The following is a 27532-nucleotide window of genomic DNA, read 5'->3' as shown; positions in this document are numbered from 1 at the left end:
CCAAGTTGACACATGAACTTAACCATCACAGGTAGTAGATGGGAGGCCTGTATTTTATGCATGATTATTCTGTAAATCCATAACTTAAGAAAGAAAGAAAGAGAGAGAGAGAGACAGAGAGAGAGGAGAAAGGAAGGAAGGAAAAAAGAAAAGAGAGAAACTGAAGTTCATATACATTATTTGTGACAGAACATGTGCTGTGGGCTCAGATTAAAAAAAAAAAAGTATGCCTCCAGGATTTGCACATTCTGTGACATCTATGTGAGCTATTTTAAGATTCAGGAGTCTTTTTATCTTTGAATCCCCAAGTCTAAACATGTGCCTGGGTTGTTCCGGAATGAATGACTTTTTATTGAGAAAAACAGAAGTAAAAATACAGAGTCGTGTTAGTTGTTTAAAACCATGCAAAAAATAATAGCTTAAGATGTGTTTAGGATGATGTGGATGTATTTAGGAAAACACCTCATTCTATCAGTGAAAATAAAACTGTATCCCAGCTTCAAAAATGATTCAAAATGTAACTTTGAATACTTACAAAATTGCATTCCTTATTGAAATAAGCACTGAAAAACATTTCTTGTGATAAGAAGTATCTAAAACAATCCCTCCTTTCTCAGCTCCACTTCTGTCTTTAGTGGATTATGTACTGTTTTCCAGAGTAATTCTTTCAGAGTTTTATGATGTTTTGAAGTATTTATAAAGTAGATTTTAAGAATTTTAAAGTACTTAGTTTACAAATGTGTTATGTAAAAAGTACGTGGTATCCATATTGTGTTAAAAAAAATCATTGCGATTCAGAAAATATTCACATAGTAAATTTTGCTACAATCTAATCCTACATCATAAACTCAATCTTAAACATGCATTTAAAAAAAAGGTTTTAAAAAATATTTTTCTCCTTGGGTTACCTAAGTACTTTATATTTGCCGCAATATTTCATAATTTAATAAATGTTCTTTATCTCCTAGATTTTCATGTTTGCTGCCTGAAAATAAATCAGATTTAGAAACTGTTTTCCAAGATATTAATATGTTACTTATTTATCTTTACATATGAAATGCTAGGTTATCTCAGTAGATACCAAATTAGTTTTCGACCTTACCAACTGGTTTTGAACATGCACTCTTTCTGAACGCATATAAAAGACAAAAGTGAGAGAAAAAAGTGCATCCTTGACTTTTGTGATCAACTACTGTTAACCAATTTTTTATTTCGGTATACTAATTAAGTACAACTAATTTAAAAGGCAGTTATTGAAACCTGGTCTCCTTTCCTTAATGGAGTCATGACTTCGGATCATCAGTACAAAATCGCTGGAAACTGCCCATTTTATAGGAAATAAGCTCTGAATGCATCACTTGTGTAAGGTCAAGAGATCGCAGTTCTTAATGTTCAGTTCTAACGTCGTAAGTGTCCAAACATAAGCGCTGTGAGGGAGGAAGCAATTCCAAGGGAGCTCTCGCTGCAATGAACACAAAGCTGACTCCACAAGGCTCTGAGACCGGCCGCTTTCCGTGTTGGGATCAAGTACAGGGCAATCTCAAAGCGCGCTTCAGCCGGCTTAGATCTCATTTGGGTTACTGTTCGGGTCCCTTCTCCAGCGGTCAAGGGCAGGCAGCCCCTCAGTCCTTTATTGAGGGAGTCTGGGGGCCGTTTCCGACGCCCCTGCCAGGGTCAGGGCCAGAGCAGAGGGAGGTGAGGGCGGCTGGTGTCCCCGGGACCCGGTCCCCTCCCCGACAGACGCCAACAGCGGCGGCCACGAGCCGCTCCGCGCGCGCGATCGGCGGGTCTCCCTGGTCCTGCTCCCTCCAGCGCGCTGGGCCCCGCCGCCGGCCGGAAGGGGACGGGGCCGCCGGGGCCGCCCGGGCACTGACGCGGCACGCAGGTACCCGAACACCTGGCGCGGCGACACCAGGAGGGCAGGCTGTGGCGGGCGGGCGGTGGGCGCCGGGCGGGACCACCCGAGGGGCGCAAGAAGCCACGAGGCCGCCCGCGGGGGCCGCGTCCTCTCGGAGTCCGAAAGGCGGCTTGGTCCGGGGAGCTGCCCTCCAGGCTCCCGGGCACCGGGGCAGCGCGGGCAGAGCCGGACCCTCGCGGCCGCCTCACGACCCTCGGGCCACGCGCCGCCTCCAGGCCCGGCCACCCAACCCTCCTCTGGCCGCGGGGATCGGCCCGGGCGCGGCGGGGCGGGGCGGACAGGCAGTCCACGCGCGGCGGCTCGCCCGGCGCTCGCGCAGCTCCTCCCGCTCCGCCCCCACCTTCGGGGAGGAGGGGCGGGGCTCGGGGCCGGGGGCGGGGCGGGGGCGGGCCGGGCCGGGGTCCAGGGCGGGGCTCGGGGAGGCGTGGGCGTGGGCGGGGCGGGCGCGCGCGGGTGCGCCTGGCCGGGCCGCGGGGCTGAGAGGAGCCGGGCGGGCGCGGCGCGGGCGGGCTGGAGCTGGAGCCGAGGGGAGCCGGACGCTGGCGCTCTGGACTTTCCGAGAGGTACGGACCCATCCGGGCGTCTGCGGCCTCCGGCCCGCCCCTTCGGCCGGCCCCGGCGCCCCTTCGCCCTGCGGGCCGGGCGGCGCGGGCCGGGGCTTCGCGGAGGGCTGCACGTCGCCGGCCTCCGGCGCCCTCCTCCTCGTCCTGGCCCCTCGCCCCTGCGCGTCGGGCACTGGGCCGAGGGTCGCCCCTCGGCGGGTCGGAGTGCGCGGGCGGGCGGCGGGACCGGCGGGGAGCGGGGCCGCCCAGCGCGCGAGGGAGGCCAGCCCGGCCGCGCGCCCCGGCTGCTGCGCCGCTCCCCAGGTGGCGGGGCGCCGCGGGCGTCTCCCACCGGGTCCGGGGCGCCTGCCGGACGCGCCCCCGCGGGCGCCGCGCTGTGCGGGGCGTCGGGGCCGGAACCTGAGCCGCTTCCTGCGGCTCCGCTGCGCCGGGGGGCGCGAGCTCGGTATGCCCGCGGGGACTCCGCGGTCCGAGGAGGGGACTCGGGTGCCAGGCGAGTCGGGGGCGGCCTGCAGGTCGGGGGTCCCTGGACGAGCTTCAGCGCGCAGGCCGTGAGCTGGACGGCCACCGGCGTGGCCTCGGCGGGCTGGGCGCTGCACGGTCTGGTCAGCCGGGGCCACCCGGGTCCGGCCCCCAGGGACTGGTACAGCCTCTCGAGACCCCGGGCCGCGTGGGCGCGGGTGCGAGCGTTTTCCTCCAGGCGGGGGTAGATGGAAAGCTGTCAAAATAAGGGTATTTTAAAGTGGAGATGAAAACTGACAGATCTTCAGGCCGTGCAGTGGTGTCGCTGGTGTCCAGCAAGCATCAGCTCCTTGGCTTCTTTACCATCTCAGTGTTAAGCAGAAATCTTTTTAGCCATTCTTTCCCTCAGGAGCTGGGCATTGCCCACAGCGGGGAAGAGAAACTTCAGCCAGGAATCTCATTTTCGGGTTGCTTGTGGCTTTTTGACATAAAGCCTCTGCTCTCCAGCGGTGTTTTGCTTTCTCTTATCTCTCTCTCTCTCTCTCTCTTTTTTAAATGAATTAGTTTTTTTTTTTTTTAATTAGAGAACTTGTAGTTTCAAGCGCTTTGAATGTGGAGTAAAAGTTTTTTTGTTGTTGTCTTTTCCATGTATGAGTCCTTCCTTTTTCCTCTGGGACCCTATAATATTTGCTTACTGGTTTTATAAGCATCTATTTAAATTTAGTTTTTGCACGAAATCCTCCCCCCTTGCCACAGGGTGTAGTTTAGGGATTAGAAAATGCTGTTGGAGAAAGCTGCTAGTGGCTTCATTTTCCAAGAATGTAAGTCATTTCCTTTCTGTGATTTCAGGGAGTTGATATTTCACAGCATCAAAACTTTGTGGAGGAAATTTTCCGTAATATATCTGTCACAAAAAAAGAGTTTTGACTTAGAGCAGTGCATAAATCTAGGCGCTGCAGTGTTAAGGGGTTAGAAGTTTTTCAGCATCCAGAGCATTATAAAGACTATTGTAGAAAGTAGTTTTAACAGCCACCAAGGCCTACAGCTGCCTGCTGGATAGAGAGCGGGGGAGGGGAAAAGACCAGCGCAGAGTCAGGAAAACAGACGCTTTTCTGTTGTCCTTTACAGTATAAAACTTTCTAGCACTTAAAACATTTTCCTTGAGTGTAGTTTTGAGAAAGAAAAGCATTGTGTTAAAAATGAGAATATCTCACAGTATGAGACAGCTGACATTTGAATGCTTTTTCAGTATGTTTGTAAACATACTGGGTTCATGTTTCCCATTAAAATGGACCTTTGGTAGGGTTATTAGATAGAAAGGTCCCCTAGGCGATATCCAATATCAAGTTATCTGTGGGACATCTCCTTCGGAAAGCGGGCTGACTGTAACATGAACTAACCCCCCCTCTGAAATGCTTGTAAGAATCCCTGAGGTCAGAGACTGATGGGCGGCAGAGTCAGCCTTTCTTGGGAGTGCCCAAGACATCTTAAGGAACTGGAAATCTTTCTCTTTCACCCTCCGTTTTGGGGAGCAGTGGTGGAAAGCTGCTATCGTCAGACATAGAATGTGAATCTGCAGATTTAATATGCCCCTGGGTCTGCTGGAAGAAACCTCTGAGAACAGGGGGGCTAGGATGAAGACACAGCTTCTGAAAGCGGTAGGCAACAGTTTTAAACCACAGGCTCTTTAGAGAAGGATGGCTCAGCTGGGCTAGCTGGATTGGGTGGGGAGGTTGTAGGGCTTTTTCTAGTGACTGCACTTTGTTTCCATGCTTAACTCCACTTATAAAGCTTTTGGCTTCCAGAACTTATGACATAATAGACTGTAGCCTTTTATGGCAGATGCTTGAAATGAAAGTTTCAAGCAGAATTGTTTTTGACTGAGCTGTCAGGTTCAGAGTTTAATGTAAATGAGTCCTGTCTCACAACAAAATTTTTTGATAAAGGAATTCTTTGCAATTTTCAACTCGTTGGGGCACACTTTGATTTCTAAAGCTGTGGGTTAAAAACAAAACAAAACAAATCTGAAAGCAATTATTTTATGAAAGCCAGTACCAAGAAAAGATTAATTCAGTTCAGATGTGAAAATGTATGTGAATTTTGAATTTGGAGGATCTCAGCAAGTTTTCCCTTTTGTGGATAAGGCTGCCTGGAACCCAGATGGCATTCACACATTATTCCTGAGGTGGTTTTCTGATTTGAGAATTACATTGCACGGGCATTCTCTAGAATCATTTTAATATTATTTTAAAATAATATTAAAGTTTCTGCGTTTATGCAGAGATGGGTTTTTCCTGTTTGTTAATGCAGATCTTTCACTGCTGTGGTTTGGTGGAGTGAGACTATTTCTTTTCTGTGTGAGGAGCAGGAGGTATGCCCCATCCTGTGCCCTTATGGATGAAGCCTGGGAGCTTTGGCCTTCGTTTCTGCAATTCCAGCTTTCTTCTTTTAAAGAAGAGACGGCAGCATTTTGAGTGTTTTTATACTCTTCAATAGAATTCTGCTGTAATCCGGTTTGTGGTTGCCTGCTTCCAGGGCTAGCGTGGGTCTGTGTGTGATGGACCAATGCTGGATTCCCAGGAAGAAACCACAAGTGCAGTTATGAGAAGTGTCTAATGTGTTTTTTAACCTGTGCTCCCAATACCAGAGTTCCAAAGGGTGCTTGTTGCACACTTAAAATCATGCTTTTAAGGAAGCCTTTGTGTGCATTGTCATACGAGTGCTCGCAGGGGGAACTTGATTCCATTTGGGTGTGTGTGAAACGGTCCAGTCTTGAAGGGAAACCAGGAAGGAGAGGGTTTGAGTGCTGCAGTTTTAGTTAGGATGTTTCTTTCCGAAAACCCAAACAGGAAAAATGGTATTGTTGGCCTCTGTGGTTAGCTGATATGGGGAGCAGTTGAGAAGACGTTTTGAAGTGCACAGTATCTTGAGGAAGGTCTTTGGGGACCTATAAAAATAAGTAGAAACTAGTTAAAGGAATAATTTGAGAGGAAGGAGGAAGCGGAATACTGAGTATTGAATTGCAAGGCAAATTTAAACTTAGAAGGAGAAATGTTTAAAGCAAGGCTGAAGTAGGGAACACTTTCTATTTAAAAGCGGAAATTAAAGAAAATGATCTTTTTAGCTGAGGAAAGAGGATTAGAATTCAGGTGCCCTATAGCATCCGTGTACCTCATGAAGTAGTCCTGTTAATTGATATTTAACCTGGAAACCCTGTTTGCATTGGTGTTGAATCATTGGTTTCCTGTTAAATTATCTACAAGGACTGGACACTTATTATCCACCCAGCCCCGGACACTTCCCATTTAGAAAACTGAAACATTATCTGCCTAAACTCTAATTACTTTACACATATTTAATTAGCTCCCCACCCCCCAGTATGTGGGGAAACTAATAATGCACCATGCAGTAGAAGTAGAGGGGCTCTGCAGCAGTAATAGCTGAAGTTATTACAAAATTTTGGGTAAAAATGAGCAATCTCTGCTTCCAATTATCTTAAGTGACTTGGTGATATAATTACTTCTCATGCAAGTTTGTGTCCTGTCACTTTTTACATGCACCAGCTGGAGCAGCCATACAGTATACTGTATTGATCAGAGCAGGATTACAGAACCCTGGGAAGGGAGAATTTTCTGATCTGACAGCTAGTTATTGCTGCTTCAGAAGAAGAAAAATGTAGTAGTGAAACAAATTCACAGATGAACCAAATATAGACCAAAGGAGAAGGCAGTGTGGGACAGTATGTTCTTAAATGGTTTTCCTCACCTGTGTGACCTTACCGAGCAGAGTTTAATCTGTACTGCAAGAAACTAGAGATTTGGTCATTAGCCAGGTGAGTACCTTAATGTGATAACTGAGGCCACCTCCAACCAAAAGTGTCTTTTTAGATCTATTAGTATTCCAGATTGATTGACCTAGGGTATTTTCAAATGTTCTACAACAATTTTATGTTTGCAAGGTCTTTCTGCTTATATATTATAAGCTCTTAAGCAGGGTTGTTTCAGTGGTGTATGAAGGCAGGGAAAAGCAGTATTTTTACTAACTTAATAGCCACAAATTCATTTTAGAGAGAAAATCATTATAAAAATGAAGTGAATTCTGGATGGAGATTTTAGGAAGTGTAATGAAGTGTCCCAGTTTGTCAGCATCTGAGTCACAGTAAATGAAATGTAATTAATTTTCTCCCCACTTGAAGCAGCGCTTGCCCTGTCCATCTCCAGTGGATGACTTGTTGTTGTTTTGGTCCCTGTGGCTTTATTTCTTTGAACTTGTTATTGAATTTGGTTTAGTACCAGAAAAGTGCACAGATCTGAAGAGCACAGTGCAAAGTGATCATAGTTGTGCAGCCAGCGTTCAAATCAGGAGGGAACGTCACTAGCCCCTGGGACTTCCTCTCAGAACAGCCCCTGCTCCAAGGAACGCGAGTTGGACTTCTTTTATCATAGGTTAGTTTCAATCTGTTCTCACAAATACAGTCAAATAGGTTCTTTTTGTGTGTCTTCTTTATCTCAGTGTAATGTGTGGTATGTCCGAGTTGAGTAGTTACCAGTAGTTCTAATTCTTTTATTTCTGTGAATGGACATACCCAGTTTATCCATTTTGTTGAAGTTTGAAGCTAACTTGAAGTGTGATCTTTTGATGGCTCTAAAAAAATCATACTTTGAGGTTGAAATGACAGTAGTCTTGAAATTAAAAGAGAAAAATAACTTCAGAAAAAAAAGTTAGAGGTGTAAAGCAATACCAAAAATGCAAACCATGAAAAGCTCAACTCAACCCACAGAATCTTGTTGTCTCAGTGACACGGTTTGTGGTAAACCAACTAGATATTGCCAGATTTCGTTGAGACTAGGGAGGGGGTGCTTTTTTTTGCATCTCAGCCAGCCCCATTGTTTTTTGGTTTTTTTTGGGGGGGGGGCGGGGTGCATTGTCGGGAAATTGAACCCTGGGTCTCCCGCTTGGAAGGCGGGCATTCTAACACGGAACAGCCTATGCACCCCTGGCCCCGTCGTTTTCTAGAAATGGAGACACTGAGCAGCTCCTAAAGGCCTCCTGATTCGCCCATAGTCTCACAGACAGTGACTGTGCCAAGAGTAGAAGCTTCTTCTGACGCTCATTGTTTTCCGGTCTGCTGGTTAGGGAGAGGGGTGAGATGAGGGCTGCCGCCTGCGGCTGGGCAGGGTTTGCCCTGCGAGGTGGCATGCGTGGCGGCTGAGACCCAGCTTCTACTCTGCAGGCCTGGCAGGGAGTTTTCCAGGATTGCTGACCTGGACGATGGGTGCCTTTTTCTGATTGGCTCAGAGGGATCCTGTGGCTGTAACGGGTCATGTAGTGAGACACGTGATTTTACCTTCTCACGCCTGCCCTACCTCTGTCCCGCACACAGAGACATTGGGTCTTCTCTTTCCCTTTTCTCCCTCACCTCAAGGGCCCTTTGATGAGGTTTGAGTTTATAAGTACGAAGCACGTGACATGGTGAGGTTCCTCTAACGCATGGTTTCATTGCTCCACAAATGACCCACGATGCACCCCAATTTCAAAGGATTGCTTTCTGAACATTTTCAGAGTAGTTCATCTTAGTTGCAAAAAAAGGGATTCCTTTTTTTGTTTCTTGCTGCCATTGTGCCGCTCCCCTCTCCCCACACTTCACCCCTTTCGGACTCCCCTGACCGACTTATCTTTTCCTGAACATCCCTGGGAACAGTGGATTGCTGTCTGAAGTCTCTGGCAGTCCCCAGGAAGCATTTATGGTAAACATAGGATTATGATTTCACTGAGACATTTAATAGATAAAACAAAATGCTTGCAAAGGAAAATTGTTGATAGAGATATTTTCTTTCATGTTTCTCTAAAGAAAAAGACATTGTCTTGATTCAAGAGAAGGTGCAGAGTTTTAGCCTAGACTCATTTAAAAGGTGGGAAAAAAAAAACTACCAGAAATTTTACAGACATGTAGTAAATATAATCCTGCTTCAATGGGATACCGCGTATAACAGCAGAAATTTAGCATGTGCAGTGTTAAAAGATAAAATATGTGCTGACCAAAGGGCTACAGTTCTGACAAATTGTTGGGTGAGATTACTGCAGAAGAGAACCAGGCGTTTGGGACGCGGGCGTGGCAGCGAGGCAGTAAGTGTGGTGGTGAGAGTGAGACCTGTGCTCACACCCAGCCCCTTGCCCACCAGTGTGTGACCTGTGGACTCTCTTAATTCTGAGTCTCTTTTTCCTCATCAGTAGAATGGAGATAATAATACTAGCTATCTGACGGGGTTGTTCCGATTATGAAGTGGAATAGTACATGTAAAGCAACGGGCAGGGTCTCTGGCCCATAGAAAACAATCAGGTAATGTTAGCTGTTATGATTTAAGACAAAAAGAAACAGCACAGAAAAGCTTCTGTGTATGTCCGAAAGATTTTATTTACAAGAGATTAGTGGAATTTTATTATATTTTTTGTTTTTAAGGCATTAAGTTGGCAACAAAACCTAGTATTGCTCAGGTACGATGTTGGGCAATCTATAGTGCTGTAGCAGGAACAGCTGGCCTGTCCCACTGATCACTAATTGATGTAATTATTTTTCCTAATTCTTTTCTAATTTCCAGCAGTCTCAGTCCCCCAGCTTCTGCGTGTCAGATAATTGTTTCTTTCCAGATGCCAAAAAGCAAATTAAAAAAAATTGTCTTCTGGTGATTAGTGGTGTGCAGAGCACTCCTAAATGGAGAGGGTGGCAGTGCCCAGGCCTTTTGCTCTGGCCTTGTAGGGTTTCGCGTGGGTCCTTTTAAAGCCGCTGTTACTGGTGTGAGGCAGCTGCTCATTCCTTCCACCGTTAGCACGGTCTGTAGAAGGTCAGTCAGACCCCTTATTTTCTGTTTTGAGGCCCAAGGTTTAAGATTTTAAACCATTCATTCAAAGAAAATTAATAGTCTGAAAGTTTCAAAGGACTTGCTAAGAAAAACAAACTTAAGCACATTAGAAAGACACATTTACATATAAACAGCATAATTATAAGCCGAAACAGGTGTACAATCTTCCCGAATAATCGCGATGTGTGGTTCTGGTCGGTTCATTAAAGGAAGATCTCTCCCAGATAGCCCTGTGCCGTGTGAGGCTTTGTGGCAGATCCTGAACTTAATAAACGTAATGCTTTGAAAATGTTCCCTAAGCCCATCAGAAAACAGGTTTTACATCTTTATAAGCTTTCAGGACTCTGCTGAATATTAGCGTAAGTCCTTCCAAAGTATTTCTTTTCTAGTTGGGGGAATAAGTACATTTGTATGGATCAGATTTTTCTAGATAAGTGCTCAATTATGGAGCCCAGGTTTCGGGGGCAAAATCAGCAGTGTCCAAAGGTAGGTGCCGTCAGTTTCTCTGGGGCCACAGATTTCTGCTGGATCACAAAACCAGGCTGGGCCTTCTGCCGTTCAAGAACAAAGGGAATTTTCTAGGAAGAACAGAAAAGTCGGGATTTGGTGAAAGTCTCAGAAATTTTAAAGAAAACTATAAAATTGTAATTATTACATGTTTAAATTGTCAGCATGATCAGTTGAGTGCCTGCTGTGTGCCAGGCACCGTTCTAGGTGCAGAGTGCCTGCTGTGTGCCAGGAAATATTCTAGCCCCAGCGAACCACACAAAGAGAAAGAGCTGCCATCATGGAGCTTCTAGTCTATTAGGAGACAAACAATAAACATAATAAAGCAAATTGTATAGTATTTCAGAAGGTAAGTGCTATGGGAAAAATGAAAAAGTATATCAGGGTCAGGGGCTTCAGGAGTGTGGGGGGAGGAGGCTGGGACATTACAGGCTAAATTCACGTGGCAGGACAGAGCCCGCTGAGAATGTGACTTGAAGGAAAGGAGGGAGGGAGCCTGCCGAGACCCTGGGCAGAGAGAATTAAAGAGCATTCTTTAATTCAGCCCATGATCCTCTCACGAGGAAAGGGTGCAGCAGAGCCCCAGGAGGCGCGGGGTTTGAGCTGGGTTCTTCTCCAGCAGTGGTGCTGAGTTTGCGCTTGGTCCTCGTCTCGTGGTTTCCCAACGGCCTGGAAGACTTCACTCAGAAAAGGTGGCCAAGGTTACAGGCTCCCAGGAGCCACGGTTGATTAAGTAATAGAAACCCTGTTTGCTTTTGATTTTTTCTCTATTTTGGTGAAGTCTTTCATTGTGAATAGTATTTCAAAGCATGTGATTAAACAATTGTCATACTTCTGTATTTTATGCCATAATTATGCACCTTTGAATTAAAGGCTAACTTTGGTAATACTATCATCAAAATGAATCTACAAATCCCTGATACTAATTATCTCTTCTTTCTCTAAGCTTATTAAAATGCTAACACATAGGCCTTTAATGCATTAAGTATGTTTGTGGATAATTTAAAGCTGAGAGTGGTTGGTGGAATTCAAACTTGATGTGTTATTCACTGTGGTTTGGTAATAAAAGAAAGTATAGTATTAGTCTTTAGAAAGTTGCTCATTATAGAAAAAATGCTGGAAAGGGCAAGGATTTTTCATTTGCAGTGGGGTATGGCATATGTTTTCTGAAAAATGGAGCTCCAGTGATTATATGTGTATTTTTAGTGAGTTGTGGCATTTACATATAATGCTGGCATTCTCCTTGGTACTGCACTGTCAACACTGTTTTATTAGAATCATTTTGAATGTTTTTTCAGCTGAAACTTATAAGTCACTCTACAGTTAGTTGAATGAGTATAATTGGCTCATAATAGAGAAATAACTCACACAAGGCCAGTGTGAAATAATTTGGCAGTGCTGAATGTTTCACGTGGTAAATTCTGGAGTGTGCAGAGGTATAAAACTAAGCAACTTTTGAAATAGATGTTACATTTCTTAAGTCAGTGACTATTAGATGGAGCCCACATCTCTTTGCCTGGGGTCCACCGTGCCAAACCAGAGTCGCAGGCCAGGAGGCCAGCAGCCAGAGGGTTTGCAGTCGTGTTCGGGTCGTTAACAAGTATAAAAACGTTTACCTGCCAGCGTTTGAAAGTAGAGATTTCACGTTTAAAAAAAGGATAATCTAATTTTATCCTTTCTCTTGAAAATGTGGGCTCTCTGGCCAGGATGCGATGCTGCAGTAGCGTGGCTGCCCTCCTGCAGGCGGACGTGTGCTCCTGCGTCCCTGGTCCCGGGTTGGCCGAGGGACTGTTGGCATTTTTCATCCTGCGTGCCTCACTGCTTTGCTGCTGCCCCTGTAGGCTCCTGAGTTTGTATCCCTGTGTTATGGATACTCTAGACATACTTTTCCAATTTTATCTCAAAGTTCCTTAAATCTAGCTAAATTGTTCTCCGTGTTGTCCTTTCCACGTTTGCCGTACTCACACCACCTCTGTTTTGTAATCCCAGGCTCACAGTACACACTAGTCCCTGCCATCCCTCTTTTGGGGACGCCTCCCCTGAACCCCGCTGCGTGTGACCTGTGTAATTTAATTGGAACAAGCTCTTGCCACCTTGTGCCGTTATCTTTTCATGTATATTTTCCAACCCACCCCCGCGATATTACAAGTTTCTTGAGGACAAAGACCAGTTCTTAAAATTTTCTACTGCCTCGCAAAGGTATTGTATCTTTATTATTTGATTTAGCTTCCAGTGGACGGTAACCTGTGGTTATAATGATAGTATAAAGAATTAGGATATATCAAAGTCTTGTGTAAAATCTGCATTCTCAAATAGAGCTTTTTTACCTTATGTGCACTTCTTCGTAGCTTTCTAGTAGCATTTAGGTCATCTATTTTAATATTTATTCACTAAACACTTCATTTATTGCCAGTTCCGTGATTCTTTTAGGGAGATGGATGAAATTTTCAGGTAAATACTTACTTTCTAATGACTAATTCTGTTTTGTTCGTTCATTTCATGTAGATTGTACTCTAGGCAGAAGGCTCTGAAGATTCAGTGTGAACTTGACATTGGGGTACCTGCCCCCCTAAAGCTTTTACCTTTTAGGTCAAGAGGCAGATCTTAAATAACTGAGTAATAATTACTCAGTTGCAGTGAGTATTACTGTAACGCAGGGAGCATAACATGACTGAATTTTAAATTCCTTGACTTTCTCAAATATTCCATAACAGTTCAAAAAATATTTTGAATGCAAAAATTTAACCTTCAAATAAATTAAGACAAATTCTGAAAACAAAACAAGAATTTTTCAAAAAAATTTACCATTGGCTGTAATTTGTGATAATTCATCGTCTTTTGTTTGTACCTAAGTTAAACTCTGTTTACATATGTTAGCAGAAGATAAAAGGCAAATTGCGTTCGGGTATAGCTAACTTCCAAAACAACTTTTATTTTATGAAACTGTAATTATTTCAAAAGTATTTGAATTAGGGACTTTTCTTATGGCTTTCAAAAATAGGATTTAAAACATAAATTTATTAGTCTCCCTAAAGTCCCTAGTGAATAGTACCTTTATTTAACCGAAGCTCATGACTGAAATATTTAGTGGTAGCTGAGCAGTTTGTTCTTAAGTGAAGCACTGTGGTGTCATGTAAAACCTCAGCGTTAAAATTAGTGACATGCGTGAGCCAAAAAGTAAGAATGGAATTTTGCGTGGTTGTATATATTTTAACACAACAATCAGAAATGTTTTAAGTATTTTTCCAGAAAATAGAATTCTATACTTAACTAACACATCTAAATATAGTGGTGAAGCTAATGTTTGTGTAGTCCAGTGTCATATTAAAGCAAAGGTCAGCTGCAGTGATGCCATTTCTGAAATCTCTGCTGAGGAACTCGTTACTTATAATTTTAGTAGGAGAGCCAGAGAAATCAACACATTCAAGGACGTTTTAGTTGAAATAAACCCAAGATTTTCAAATGTGATCATAGGAAATTTAAGGAAACCAAATCAGGAGATAATTTTAAGAATGTTAAGTTTGTTATTAAGAAATTAAATGTGTATAATCTTTTTTAACCTCAGATCTTCATTTACTGAGTCCACATGCATTATAAAATCAGTGGAAAGGGATGTTGAGCTGATGATTTGTAATTTTACTAAGTTGTTTGCTTTCATTGGTGCCTAAAGAAATATAAAGAGAAATTTTCATGAATTTCAATTTTGGAGTAGAACCTAACAGGAAAACCTAATTGAAGCTGTCTAGTTTATAATATAAAACAAAATCCATAGCTGGCTTATGTATTCTCAAACCGGGCTCGTGTTGCTGACACCTACTTCTCAGGAAACTCTTTTTAATGGTTGAAGAATCTTTGTAATCAGTATGTTACAGACATATTATATGCAGGACCGAAATTAATACATTTTAATACATACTGTTTAATACTGTTTTCCGGGGGGAAGTGTCGAGGAGGCCTGTCATTTGCGGAGACGATGGGAAAGAGAATGAAGCCTTGGGGGCTCCGGCCGGGCACAGCGGTGGGGGCCAGCTGAGCGTGGTGTCTGGTACCGGGGTCCTGTCCGGCCGGGCGCAGTGGTGGGGGCCAGCTGAGCGTGCTGTCTGGTGCCGGGGCGCAGCGGTGGGGGCCAGCTGAGCACGCTGTCTGGTGCCAGGTCCGCTCCGGCCGGGCGCAGCGGTGGGGGCCAGCTGAGCGTGGTGTCTGGTGCCGGGGTCCTGTCCGGCCGGGCGCAGCGGTGGGGACCAGCTGAGCGTGGTGTCTGGTGCCGGGGTCCTGTCTGGCCGGGCGCAGCGGTGGGGACCAGCTGAGCGTGGTGTCTGGTGCCGGGGTCCTGTCCGGCCGGGTGCAGTGGTGGGGGCCAGCTGAGCGCGCTGTCTGGTGCCGGGGTGCAGCGGTGGGGGCCAGCTGAGCGTGGTGTCTGGTGCCGGGGTCCTGTCCGGCCGGGCGCAGCGGTGGGGACCAGCTGAGCGTGCTGTCTGGTGCCGGGGCGCAGTGGTGGGGGCCAGCTGAGCAAGCTGTCTGGTGCCGGGTCCGCTCTGGCCGGGCGCAGTGGTGGGGGCCAGCTGAGCGTGGTGTCTGGTGCCGGGGTCCTGTCCGGCCGGGCGCAGTGGTGGGGGCCAACTGAGCGTGGTGTCTGGTGCCGGGGTCCTGTCCGGCCGGGTGCAGTGGTGGGGGCCAGCTGAGCGCGGTGTCTGGTGCCGGGGCGCAGCGGTGGGGACCAGCTGAGCACGCTGTCTGGTGCCGGGTCCGCTCCGGCCGGGCGCAGTGCTGGCTCTGGTGTGTCTTCTGTCTGTGTTACAGAGCCGGCCGCCGCTTCCAGGGTGCCTGGTGTTCTGCTCTGGTCAGGCCTGCAGCCTTGCCTTGGCTCTGGAACTCTCCACAGCCCTTAGAGTACAGCCGGCTCTCTAGTCCCAGCTGTTACAGCTTTATTCTTTCTAATCTGTGTAAGGTGAGAGAATTGTCATCTGGAGCTAAACTTTCAGTAAATCAGGAGTTTGACTCATAAAAAATTAAAAGGAATGTGTTTAAGAATACCTGTGTGTTTATCTCCCAAATCTGACATACAAGTAAAATACAACTCTTCCCATAACAGTGATATGGTATCAGATTTAATGTTGGCATTGAAAAAATGTTTTGTTGCTTAAATGAAGACATAAAAGTTGAGTTATTAGAATTCACAGTAGAATGGAGTGGACAGAATTGATCTTTGGCGTCTCAGCCCAAGAAGGCAAGCCTCTCCTGAAGTGCCTGGTTTGGAGTTTCTTCCCCACCTCTGTTCAGAGCAGGGTGTTGGGTCGTCTCACGCCGAGTGTCCTGTGAGCGTCAGGAAGGCCTCGGGTGCCCACGCTCACTCAGCCTTCCGGGGCTGGCCAGGCCACAGGCTGACCCTGGGAACGCCCATGGGCCGTCGCTGCAGTTGTCCCCTCGGCTGGACACCTGGCGCACGGCGTTGACTAGTTGTCCAGAAGGAGGGGATGGACAAGGTTTTCACCTGGCATGGACCTCTGACTGTTTGAGTTGATATGCCTAGGAATTAGGTCACAACTGACATCTTATTTTCTCGTAACAGTTTTATACTGGTCTCACCTTTCTCTCACATTGGGGTGCAGGTGGGGCAGACGGACAAAAGGCGGCTTTGGTTCTGGATAAAGCCTGCGTATTGCCATGTCTCATCCTCTCTGCTGTGGCTGTGGCCTGCGTGTGGGTCTGTGGATTCCGGCTCCCCCTTTGGTTTCCTCAGCACTCCTCTGTTTTCTCCTCCGGCTTCATCGGACTCCCCGTGTGCGCCCCGTGACTGCAGGGGGAGCAGTCTCTGTGTAGCATGTCCTGTGTTGGAGTCAAGGGGCTATTCGAAAAGAAGTAACTAAAATCACGTATCATATGTGTATGTTTTTCCTGTTGAGGCTATTAATAAAGTTACCGTGTAAGCAGCTTTCTAGAGTTACGTCTGCAGCACATCAGGGGTTTTTATTTCACCTATTACAAAACTAAAATATGTGTTTAAGAAAACCAACATGCTTTTCTCCCAAGTCTGACATGTGAGCAAAATAACTCTTCCCATGACAGTAATGTGTAGTCAGATTTAATGTTGGTGTTGAAAAATATCCATGTTGTGATTTGAATTTTCAAAAGTCTGTAAGTAAAGGTTGAGTGTTGATGATTACCAGTAGAATGTAGCTATAAAATAGAACATTTTCCTTAGAGAAACATCAAAATGTCATTGAGTAGTTTCCAGTGGAAAAAATTGTAAACCATATACATAGTTTTATTCTCATAATTATTATAACCATAAATATAAATATATACACATTTTCATAAATGTATACACATTGTAATTAATGACTTTTTTCTGACTAAATGTAGCTAGAAATATAGCCATATATCACAATCGAGAACTCGAACCAGGCTTAGTTTGTTATAATAAATCACAGCTCAAAAGTTGACAAATATCTGATATTTGAATAAGGTTATGATCTTAAAGTATTGTTAGAGAGTGGGAGAGATGACTAAAATGAAACCGTGCCTTCAGTAGTAACCTTGTGAGTGTTGGTATCCCGCACAGTGACGTTTGAAGGTCACGTTGCAGTTACCCGGACGTTCGTTCACACTGGTGCATCAGTAGGACAAGCTGGCAGTGCCCGTGTGCCAGCCGGAGGTGTGGGGGCTTGGTTAAATGCAGCGGTGTGCGGGAGCCTCTGAAACCCTGAAATTCTGCACGGAATGCTGCATGGATGCCTTCGAGGGGCTGGGATGCTTAGCGATCGTCAGATTCCACAAGAAATCTAGAACCCACAAAGGTTCAGAACCAGCATTTGTACATATTGTGTCTTTCTTAACTAATTAAAGGAAGGTGAACATCTGTTTCTTTCGACTAGATTTTCGAGCATTGTACTAATTTATATCTGTGTGACATTTTGTAGTTTTAAAAAGGAGTTTTTACCTTGGTGATTTTATTTGATCCTTGATGTAGTCGTTTGTATGTTTTACAGACCGGGAGGTTGAATGACTTGTATCATTTGGCAGTGTTTGCCTCATACAGTGTGTGTCACACGCAGAACACAAGCACTCTTCTTTTTCTCACGATAGTCACATTTCTAGAGCATTTGCAAAATATGATGCAGCATTTTTATTCCTTTTTTATTGTAGCTGCTACCTTTTAAAGTCAGTTCTGGTTTCTGCCAGATACCGTATCAACTTGTGTTCCTTACTTAGCTTACTTTGATTTTGTTATAGGGTTTTTGCATCTGAACTAGATAGGGTCATCTTTTCAAACATAATCTGTTTCCCATGATAATGCAGTTGTTTGAATTTGACACAAAAGACCAGGCCATTGGATTTTTTTGGAGAAAGCAAGATATGTGCAAAATTTCACACTTCAATCCTCTGTTTAAAACTAGAGCTTCTGTTAACTAGAGAAATCCTCTACTAATTTATAGGATTGTTTAATAAAGGAAAATTAAAATAAAGTGTTTTGACATATATACACAGTATGCTTTTAAGGATATGACATTAAACACAGTTATTTGATTTACTGTTTTGAATTTTTATCATCTGTAAATCAGAATCAAGGCTGTAAAGCTCAAATGATCTACTGCTAGTGCTTTATGGAAGTGTGTCTACCATGGGTCTCTCTGTAGGAAGTTTTGCACACATACGGGCTTTGCAAACAAAACCAAATGTAGTATGAGAACATCTGCAGTTCATTTCGGTCAGCAGTCAGTTCTGTGCCAGCCTTTTTGCTGGAGGTTCAAAGACAAACAAGGCACAACCTTCCTTTAAAGGCTGACAAATTAAATTCTACCTATTTAAAACTCTGTTTTGCTGTTTTTGTTTAACAAGAAATTTTCTTTTGTTTCTCTAGAATTTTTGCTAGGTAATACCTTTCATAATCATAAAAGATCAACCTTTGTTTTTAATTATATCTTCTAAAATTTTAGTCTCATGTCCCAAATTACCATGACTTCCTACAGTTTATTTCTAAGGTCTGGTTTAAACTTTCTGAAGTCAGTTTAGCTAATTTTGTATGGTTTCATTGTTCTAGTTTGCTAGCTGCTGGAATGCATATACCAGAAATGGAATGGCTTTTAAAAAAGGGAATTAATAAGTTGCTAGCTTACAGTTCTAAGGCTGAGAAAATGTCCCAGTTACAACAAGTCTGTAGAAATGTCCAATGAAAGGCATCCAGGGAAAGATACCTTGGTTCAAGAAGGCAGCTGAACCTCTCTCAGGGTCTCTCTCTCAAGTGGGAAGGCGCATGGCAAACACGATCACAGTTTCTTTCTTGGCTGAAAGGGCATAGTGCGAACACGGTGTCATCTGCTACTTTCTCTCCTGGCTTCCTGTTTCATGAAGCTCCCCAGGAGGCATTTTCTTTCTTCATCTCCAAATCTCCACTAGCGACCACTCTGCTTCTCGTGGCTATGTCTTTCTTCTCTGGCTCTCTCTGAATCTCTTTCATTCTCCAAATTGTTTCCTCTTTTATAGGACTCCAATAAACCAATCACAACCCACCCAAATGGGTGGAGACATGTTGTCACCTAATCCAGTTTAATAACCACTCTTTATTAAATCACATCTCCAGGGAGATGATCTGATTACAGTTTCAAACATACAGTATTGAATAGGGATTATTCTGCCTTTATGAAATGGGATTTTGATTAAAACATGGCTTTTCTAGGGGACAAACATCATTTCAAACCACCACAGTCATTTTTATATTAACCCTGCTTCATCCACAAGGTTTTTTTTTTTATTAATTAACGGAAAAAAGAAAAAAAAGAAATTAACCCAACATTTAGAAATCATACCATTCTACATATACAATCAGTAATTCTTAACATCATCACATAGATGCATGATCATCATTTCTTAGTACATTTGCATCGGTTTAGAAGAACTAGCAACACAACAGAAAAAGATATAGAATATTAATATAGAGAAAAAATATAAAAGTAATAATAATAGTAAAACCAAACAAACAAAAAAACCAAAAAAAACCAACCAGACAAAAACAAACAAAAAACAAAACAACAACAACAACAAAAACCTATAGCTCAGATGCAGCCTCATTCAGTGTTTTAACATGATTACTTTACAATTAGGTAGTATTGTGCTGTCCGTTTTAAAGTTTTTGTATCTAGTCCTGCTGCACAGTCTGTATCCCTTCAGCTCCAATTACCCATTATCTTACCCTGTTTCTAACTCCTGCTGGACTCTGTTACCAATGACATATTCCAAGTTTATTCTCGAATGTCGGTTCACATCAGTGGGACCATACAGTATTTGTCTTTTAGTTTTTGGCTAGACTCACTCAGCATAATGTTCTCTAGGTCCATCCATGTTAATTACATGCTTCATAAGTTTATCCTGTCTTAAAGCTGCATAATATTCCATCGTATGTATATACCACAGTTTGTTTAGCCACTCTTCTGTTGATGGACATTTTGGCTGTTTCCATCTCTTTGCAATTGTAAATAACGCTGCTATAAACATTGGTGTGCAAATGTCCGTTTGTGTCTTTGCCCTTAAGTCCTTTGAGTAGATTCCCAGCAATGGTATTGCTGGGTCGTATGGCAATTCTATATTCAGCTTTTTGAGGAACCGCCAAACTGCCTTCCAAAGTGGTTGCACCATTTGACAATCCCACCAACAGTGAATAAGTGTGCCTCTTTCTCCACATCCTCTCCAGCACTTGTCATTTTCTGTTTTGTTGATAATGGCCATTCTGGTGGGTGTGAGATGATATCTCATTGTGGTTTTGATTTGCATTTCTCTAATGGCCAGGGACATTGAGCATTTCTTCATGTGCCTTTTGGCCATTTGTATTTCCTCTTCTGAGAGGTGTCTGTTCAAGTCTTTTTCCCATTTTGTAATTGGGTTGGCTGTCTTTTTGTTGTTGAGTTGAACAATCTCTTTATAAATTCTGGATACTAGACCTTTATCTGATATGTCATTTCCAAATATTGTCTCCCATTGTGTAGGCTGTCTTTCTACTTTCTTAATGAAGTTCTTTGATGCACAAAAGTGTTTAATTTTGAGGAGCTCCCATTTATTTATTTCCTTCTTCAGTGCTCTTGCTTTAGGTTTAAGGTCCATAAAACCGCCTCCAATTGTAAGTTTCATGAGATATCTCCCAACATTTTCCTCTAACTGTTTTATGGTCTTGGACCTAAGGTTTAGATCTTTGATCCATTTTGAGTTAACTTTTGTATAGGGCGTGAGAGATGGATCTTCTTTCATTCTTTTGCATATGGATATCCAGTTCTCTAGGCACCATTTATTGAAGAGACTGCTCTGTCCCAGGTGAGTTGGCTTGACTGCCTTATCAAAGATCAAATGTCCATAGATGAGAGGGTCTATATCTGTGCACTCTATTCGATTCCATTGGTCGATATGTCTATCTTTATGCCAATACCATGCTGTTTTGACCACTGTGGCTTCATAATATGCCTTAAAGTCAGGCAGTGAGAGACCTCCAGCTTCGTTTTTTTTCCTCAAGATGTTTTTAGAAATTCGGGGCACCCTGCCCTTACAGATAAATTTGCTTATTGGTTTTTCTGTTTCTCAAAAATAAGTTGTTGGGATTTTGATTGGTATTGCATTGAATCTGTAAATCAATTTAGGTAGAATTGACATCTTAACTATATTTAGTCTTCCAATCCATGAACACGGTATGCCCTTCATCTATTTAGGTCTTCCGTGATTTGTTTTAACAGTTTTTTGTGGTTTTCCTTATATAGGTTTTTTGTCTCTTCAGTTAAATTTATTCCTAAGTATTTTATTCTTTTAGTTGCAATTGTAAATGGGATTCATTTCTTGATTTCCCCCTCAGCTTGTTCATTACTAGTGTATAGAAATGCTACAGATTTTTGAATGTTGATCTTGTAACCTGCTACTTTGCTGTACTCATTTATTAGCTCTAGTAGTTTGTTGTGGATTTTTCCGGGTTTTCGACGTATAGTATCATATCGTCTGCAAACAGTGATAGTTTTACTTCTTCCTTTCCAATTTTGATGCCTTGTATTTCTTTTTCTTGTCTAATTGCTCTGGCTAGAACCTCCAACACAATGTTGAATAATAGTGGTGATAGTGGACATCCTTGTCTTGTTCCTGATCTTAGGGGGAAAGTTTTCAATTTTTCCCCATTGAGGATGATATTAGCTGTGGGTTTTTCATATATTCCCTCTATCATTTTAAGGAAGTTCCCTTGTATTCCTATCTTTTGAAGTGTTTTCAACAGGAAAGTTTGTTGAATCTTGTCAAATGCCTTCTCTGCATCAATTGAGATGATCATGTGATTTTTCTGCTTTGATTTGTTGATATGGTGTATTACATTAATTGATTTTCTTATGTTGAACCGTCCTTGCCTACCTGGGATGAATCCTACTTGGTCATGATGTATAATTCTTTTAATGTGTTGTTGGATACGATTTGCTAGAATTTTGTTGAGGATTTTTGCATCTATATTCATTAGAGAGATTGGTCTATAGTTTTCTTTTTTTGTAATATCTTTGCCTGGTTTTGGTATGAGGGTGATGTTGGCTTCATAGAATGAATTAGGTAGTTTTCCCTCCACTTCAATTTTTTTGAAGAGTTTGAGGAGAGTTGGTACTAATTCTTTCTGGAATGTTTGATAGAATTCACATGTGAAGCCATCTGGTCCTGGACTTTTCTTTTTAGGAAGCTTTTGGATGACTAATTCAATTTCTTTACTTGTGATTGGTTTGTTGAGGTCATCTATTTCTTCTTGAGTCAAAGTTGGTTGTTCATGTCTTTCCAGGAACCCGTCCATTTCATCTAAATTGTTGTATTTATTAGCGTAAAGTTGTTCATAGTATCCTGTTATTACCTCCTTTATTTCTGTGAGGTCAGTAGTTATGTCTCCTCTTCCGTTTCTGATCTTATTTATTTGCATCCTCTTTCTTCTTCTTTTTGTCAATCTTGATAAGGGCCCATCAATCTTATTGATTTTCTCATAGAACCAACTTCTGGTCTTATTGATTTTCTCTATTGTTTTCATGTTTTCAATTTCATTTATTTCTGCTCTGATCGTTGTTATTTCTTTCCTTTTGCTTGCTTTGGATTAGTTTGCTGTTCTTTCTCCAGTTCTTCCAAGTGGACAGTTAATTCCTGCATTTTTGCCTTTTCTTCTTTTCTGATATAGGCATTTAGGGCAATAAATTTCCCTCTTAGCACTGCCTTTGCTGCGTCCCATAAGTTTTGATATGTTGTGTTTTCATTTTCATTCGCCTCGAGGTATTTACTAATTTCTCTTGTAATTTCTTCTTTGATCCACTCGTTGTTTAAGAGTGTGTTGTTGAGCCTCCACGTATTTGTGAATTTTCTGGCACTCTGCCTATTATTGATTTCCAACTTCCTTCCTTTATGATCTGAGAAAGTGTTGTGTATGATTTCAATCTTTTTAAATTTGTTAAGACTTGCTTTGTGACCCAGCATATGGTCTATCTTTGAGAATGATCCATGAGCACTTGAGAAAAAGGTGTATCCTGCTGTTGTGGGATGTAATGTCCTATAAATGTCTGTTAAGTCTAGCTCATTTATAGTAATATTCAGATTCTCTATTTATTTATTGTTCCTCTGTCTAGATGTTCTGTCCATTGATGAGAGTGGTGAATTGAAGTCTCCAACTATTATGGTATATGTGTCTATTTCCCTTTTCAGTGTTAGCAGTGTATTCCTTACGTATTTTGGGGCATTCTGGTTCGGTGCGTAAATATTTATGATTGTTATGTCTTCTTGTTTAATTGTTTCTTTTATTAGTAGATAGTGTCCTTCTTTGTCTCTTTTAACTGTTTTACATTTGAAGTCTAACTTGTTGGATATTAGTATAGCCACTCCTGCTATTTTCTGGTTGTTATTTGCATGAAATATCTTTTCCCAACCTTTCACTTTCAACCTATGTTTATCTTTGGGTCTAAGATGTGTTTCCTGTAGACAGCATATAGAAGGATCCTGTTTTTTAATCCATTCTGCCAATCTGTGTCTTTTGATTGGGGAATTCAGTCCATTAACATTTAGTGTTATTACTGTTTGAATAATATTTTCCTCTACCATTTTGCCTTTTGTATTATATATATCATATCTGACTTTCCTTCTTTCTACACTCTTCTCCATACCTCTCTCTTCTGTCTTTTCCTATCTGACTCTAGTGCTCCCTTTAGTATTTCTTGTAGAGCTGATCTCTTGGTCACAAATTCTCTCAGTGACTTTTTGTCTGAGAATGTTTTAATTTCTCCCTCATTTTTGAAGGACAATTTTGCTGGATATAGGAGTCTTGGTTGGCAGTTTTTCTCTTTTAGTAAATTAAATATATCATCCCACTGTCTTCTAGCCTCCATGGTTTCTGCTGAGAAATCTACACATAGTCTTATTGGGTTTCCCTTGTATGTGATGGATTCTTTTTCTCTTGCTGCTTTAAAGATCCTCTCTTTCTCTTTGACCTCTGACATTCTAACTAGTAAGTGTCTTGGAGAACACCTATTTGGGTCTAATCTCTTTGGGGTGCGCTGCACTTCTTGGATCTGTAATTTTAGGTCTTTCATAAGAGTTGGGAAGTTTTCAGTGATAATTTCTTCCATTAGTTTTTCTCCTCCTTTTCCCTTCTCTTCTCCTTCTGGGACACCCACAACACGTATATTTGTGCGGTTCATATTGTCCTTGAGTTCCCTGATACCCTGTTCAAATTTTTCCATTCTTTCCGGATAGTTTCTGTTTCTTTTTGGAATTCAGATGTTCCATCCTCCAAATCACTAATTCTATCTTCTGCCTCTTTAAATCTATCATTGTAGGTATCCATTGTTTTTTCCATCTTTTCTACTTTATCCTTCACTCCCATAAGTTCTGTGATTTGTTTTTTCAGTTTTTCTATTTCTTTTTTTTGTTCAGCCCATGTCTTCTTCATGTCCTCCCTCAATTTATCGATTTCGTTTTTGAAGAGGTTTTCCATTTCTGTTCGTATATTCAGCATTAGTTGTCTCAGCTCATGTATCTCATTTGAACTATTGGTTTGTTCCTTTGTCTGGGCCATATTTTCAATTTTTTGTGTGTGATCTGTTATCTTCTGCTGACGTCTGGGCATTTGGTCAGATTTCCCTGGGTGCTGGACCCAACAATTTGGAAGATTTTTCTGTGAAATCTCTGGGTTCTGTTTTTCTTATCATGCCCAGTAGGTGGCGCTTGTGGCAGACGTTTGTCTGCGGATCCCACCAGTAAAAGGTGTTGTGGGTCCTTTAACTTTGGAAAACGCTCACCGTGGGGGAGGTTCGCCAGCCGAAGCGACTTGGAAGAGTCCCAGTCGGCCCAGGGTCCGAACACGGGGAGGGTCGCCGTCTGCCGCAGCCCGGGATAGCGCCTGTCCGAATTTCCTAGTCGGCCCGGGGCGCCAAGCGTGGCGGGAGGGCGCCAGCCGCCACGGCCCGCCCGGAAGAGTGCACTGTTCCCGGGGAGTCACGGGTTTGGAAGGGCCCCCCCCGTCACCGTTCTCCGCGGCCTGGGGATTTCTGATCCAATTCTCCTAGTTGGTCCAGGGGGCTGCGCGCGGTGTGGGCGCCAGCCGCCGCGGCTTGAGGGGACCGCCTGCCCAATTCTCCCAGCCGGCCCGGGGATGGGGAAGGGAGTGACTCCGGCCACTTGCCACCCCCCCCCCGGGGAAGCCCGCGCCCCTCGGCGATCTCACCGGAGCGGGTTCTCTCAGCCAGTCAGCCGTTCCAGGATGGGGTACGCTGTCTTTTTGATCTCTGTCGTGGCTCTGGGAGCTGTTCTGTATCGTTTCTACTCCCCTAGTAGCTGTTCTGGAGGAGAAACTAAGATCCGTGTGTCTTACTAAGCCGCCATCTTCTCCGGAAGTCCTCCAGAAGGTTTTTGAGGTAATGAAGTATCACTTAATAAGTAAGGTACTTTATGGAGATATGGCTAAATTTTTTTTTAAACCAGCGCTTTTACAGTATCACTACATACAGTAAGAATAAAGTTTATAAATTCTAAATAGACAATTTACTGAGTTTTGAAAAGTATATAAACGTGTAAACACATTCAAGATAATGGAACATTTCCATTGTTCCAGAAAGTTCCCCCTGGCCCTTTGCATTCTCTCCTTCTCCACTTTCTGCCCTGACAACCACCGATCTTCAGTTTTGCCTTTTATGGAATTTCATATAAATAGAATCGTAGTGGACATAGAGTCATGTGTGCCTTGCCTTTGAGTCTGGCTTCTTTCACTTAGCATAATGCTTTTGAGATTCATCCACTTGTTGCATGCACCAGTAGTTCCTTTTTATTTATCGCATTCAGTTGTATTGATATGCCACAATTCGTTTGTTCATTCACCTATTAATGTGGTTTCTTTTCCTAGTTTGGGGCAATCAAAAAGAATGTTGCTATGAACATTCATTTTTAAATCTTTAGTGGAAAGATTTTCAATTCTTTTGCATAAATACCTAGGAATGGGTTATCTTGAGTTGCATAATAAATATGTGTTTAACTTTATAAGAAAACTATCGAATTGTTTTCCAGATGTACATTTAACATTCTCACCAGCAGTATATGAGTATTCTAGTTGCTCCAAACTCTCAGCAAGAATTGGTGTTGTAAGTCTCCTTAATTTTAGCCACTCCAGTGGGTGTGTAGCCATATTTCACTGTGACTTTACTGCATTTCCTAATGACTAATAATGTTGGGCATCATTTCAAGTGCTCATTTGCACATTTGTGTGTCTTCTGTGATGAAGTGACTGTTCAATTCTTTCAGCATATTTTTGGAAGGATTATTTGTCTTCTTTTTGAGTTGAAAGAGCTGTTTATATATTTTGGATGTAAATCTTTAGTATGTTTTAAAAATATTTTTCCCGGTCTGAGCATTGCCTTGACATTTTTAAGTGACTTTCAAAGAATAGAATTTTTAACTTATCTTTCAAAGAATCTGCCAATTTCATCTATGCTAGTGAATTTATTAACTTAAAATTGTTCATAATATTTCCATTGTTGGTGTCTTCATTTAAAGAATTTGGGCTTTACTCTAGCATGTAGGTAACTTCTTGAGCTCAGTTTGATCCTTCCCATACTTTCCTTTAAGCAGACCAGAGCTAACTTAGCCTGACTGGAACGTGGTATTCTTCAGGCATTTCGGTCTTGCCTCTCCTGCTAGTGAGACTTCTAGCCCTGTGTGTTTGTTGGCCTGTTGCCTTTCAAAGACTCTTTCTCCTGCCTGGTAAGGACTTTTATTCCACTCTGCATGTGTAAGTATACTCAGCCAGTGACTCTAGCAATCTTTGAGGCTCTCTGAATGTGCCACCCCTTCCTCTTTGATATTCTGCCCCACAAATTCTAGCTGCCTCAGCCTCCCCAGACTTTCTTTAAAAATATTTTTCATTGTCAAATATACCATATATTGATGTTAAAAAAAAGGCCTTTTAACTTTTTATTATAAAATATACCATATGGAGGGACTTCCGGAGAAGATGGCGGCTTAATAAAACGCGCGGATCTTAGTTCCTCCTACAGAACAGCTACTAGAGAAGTAGAAACGATTCAGAACAGCTCCTGGAGCCACAACAGAGACCAAGAAGACAGCGTACCCCATTCTGGAACGGCTGACTGGCTGGGAGAACCTGCTCCGGTGAGATCGCCGAGGTGCGCGGCCTTCCCAGGGCCAGGGCCAGGGCAGCCGGAGTCCCTCCCTCCCTCCTTCCTGGGCCGGCTGGGAGAATTGTACAGGTGGTCCCCTCAAGCTGCGGCGGCTGGCGCCGCCCCCACGCGTGGCCCCCCGGACCAGCTGGGAGAATTGGATCGGAGATCCCCAAGCCGCGGAGACCGGCGACCGGGGTCCCTTCCACACACATGGCTTCCCGGTCCAGCTGGGAACGGTGGATAGACACTTCCCCAAGCCGCGGCGGCTGGCACCCCCCTGCCATGCTTGGCGCCCCGGGCCGGCTGGGAAATTTGGACAGGCGCTCCCCCAAGCCGCGGAGGCCGGCAACCCTCCCCGCGCGCGGATCCCCGGGCCGTCTGGGAGATTCGGATTGGCACTCCCCCAAGCCGCTTCGGCTGGCGACCCCTCCTACAGCGAGAGTCTTCCAAAGTTAAAGGACCCACAGCATCTTTTACTGGTGGGACCCACAGACAGACGAGCACCACGAGTGCCACCTACTGGGCAGGATAAGAAAAACAGAGCCCAGAGATTTCACAGAAAAATCTTTCAACCTGCGG

At 43.4% G+C, this 27532-nt stretch overlaps 1 protein-coding gene across 7 annotated transcripts in view; it reads left to right on the top strand.

Moving 5' to 3' along the window:
* FRMD6 (FERM domain containing 6) overlaps nt 1-27532 on the top strand; it is a 254619-nt gene that overhangs the window by 165743 nt on the left and 61344 nt on the right. For 3 of the 7 annotated variants that reach the window (XM_077126770.1, XM_077126774.1, XM_077126766.1), the window contains exon 1: nt 2377-2481. The exons of 3 other annotated variants lie outside the window; for them this stretch is intronic. The gene's annotated coding sequence lies outside the window, so the exon portion shown is untranslated. Of the gene's footprint in view, nt 1-2376; nt 2482-27532 lie in introns of those variants that run through there. One more of the 7 variants, XM_077126772.1, reaches the window with a different exon arrangement.

Source organism: Tamandua tetradactyla, chromosome 14, assembly GCF_023851605.1.
Source record: "Tamandua tetradactyla isolate mTamTet1 chromosome 14, mTamTet1.pri, whole genome shotgun sequence".
Taxonomy (NCBI): Eukaryota; Metazoa; Chordata; class Mammalia; order Pilosa; family Myrmecophagidae; genus Tamandua; species Tamandua tetradactyla.
Note: the sequence above shows the minus strand (reverse complement) of the source record. Positions and strands in the feature narration are given on the sequence as shown.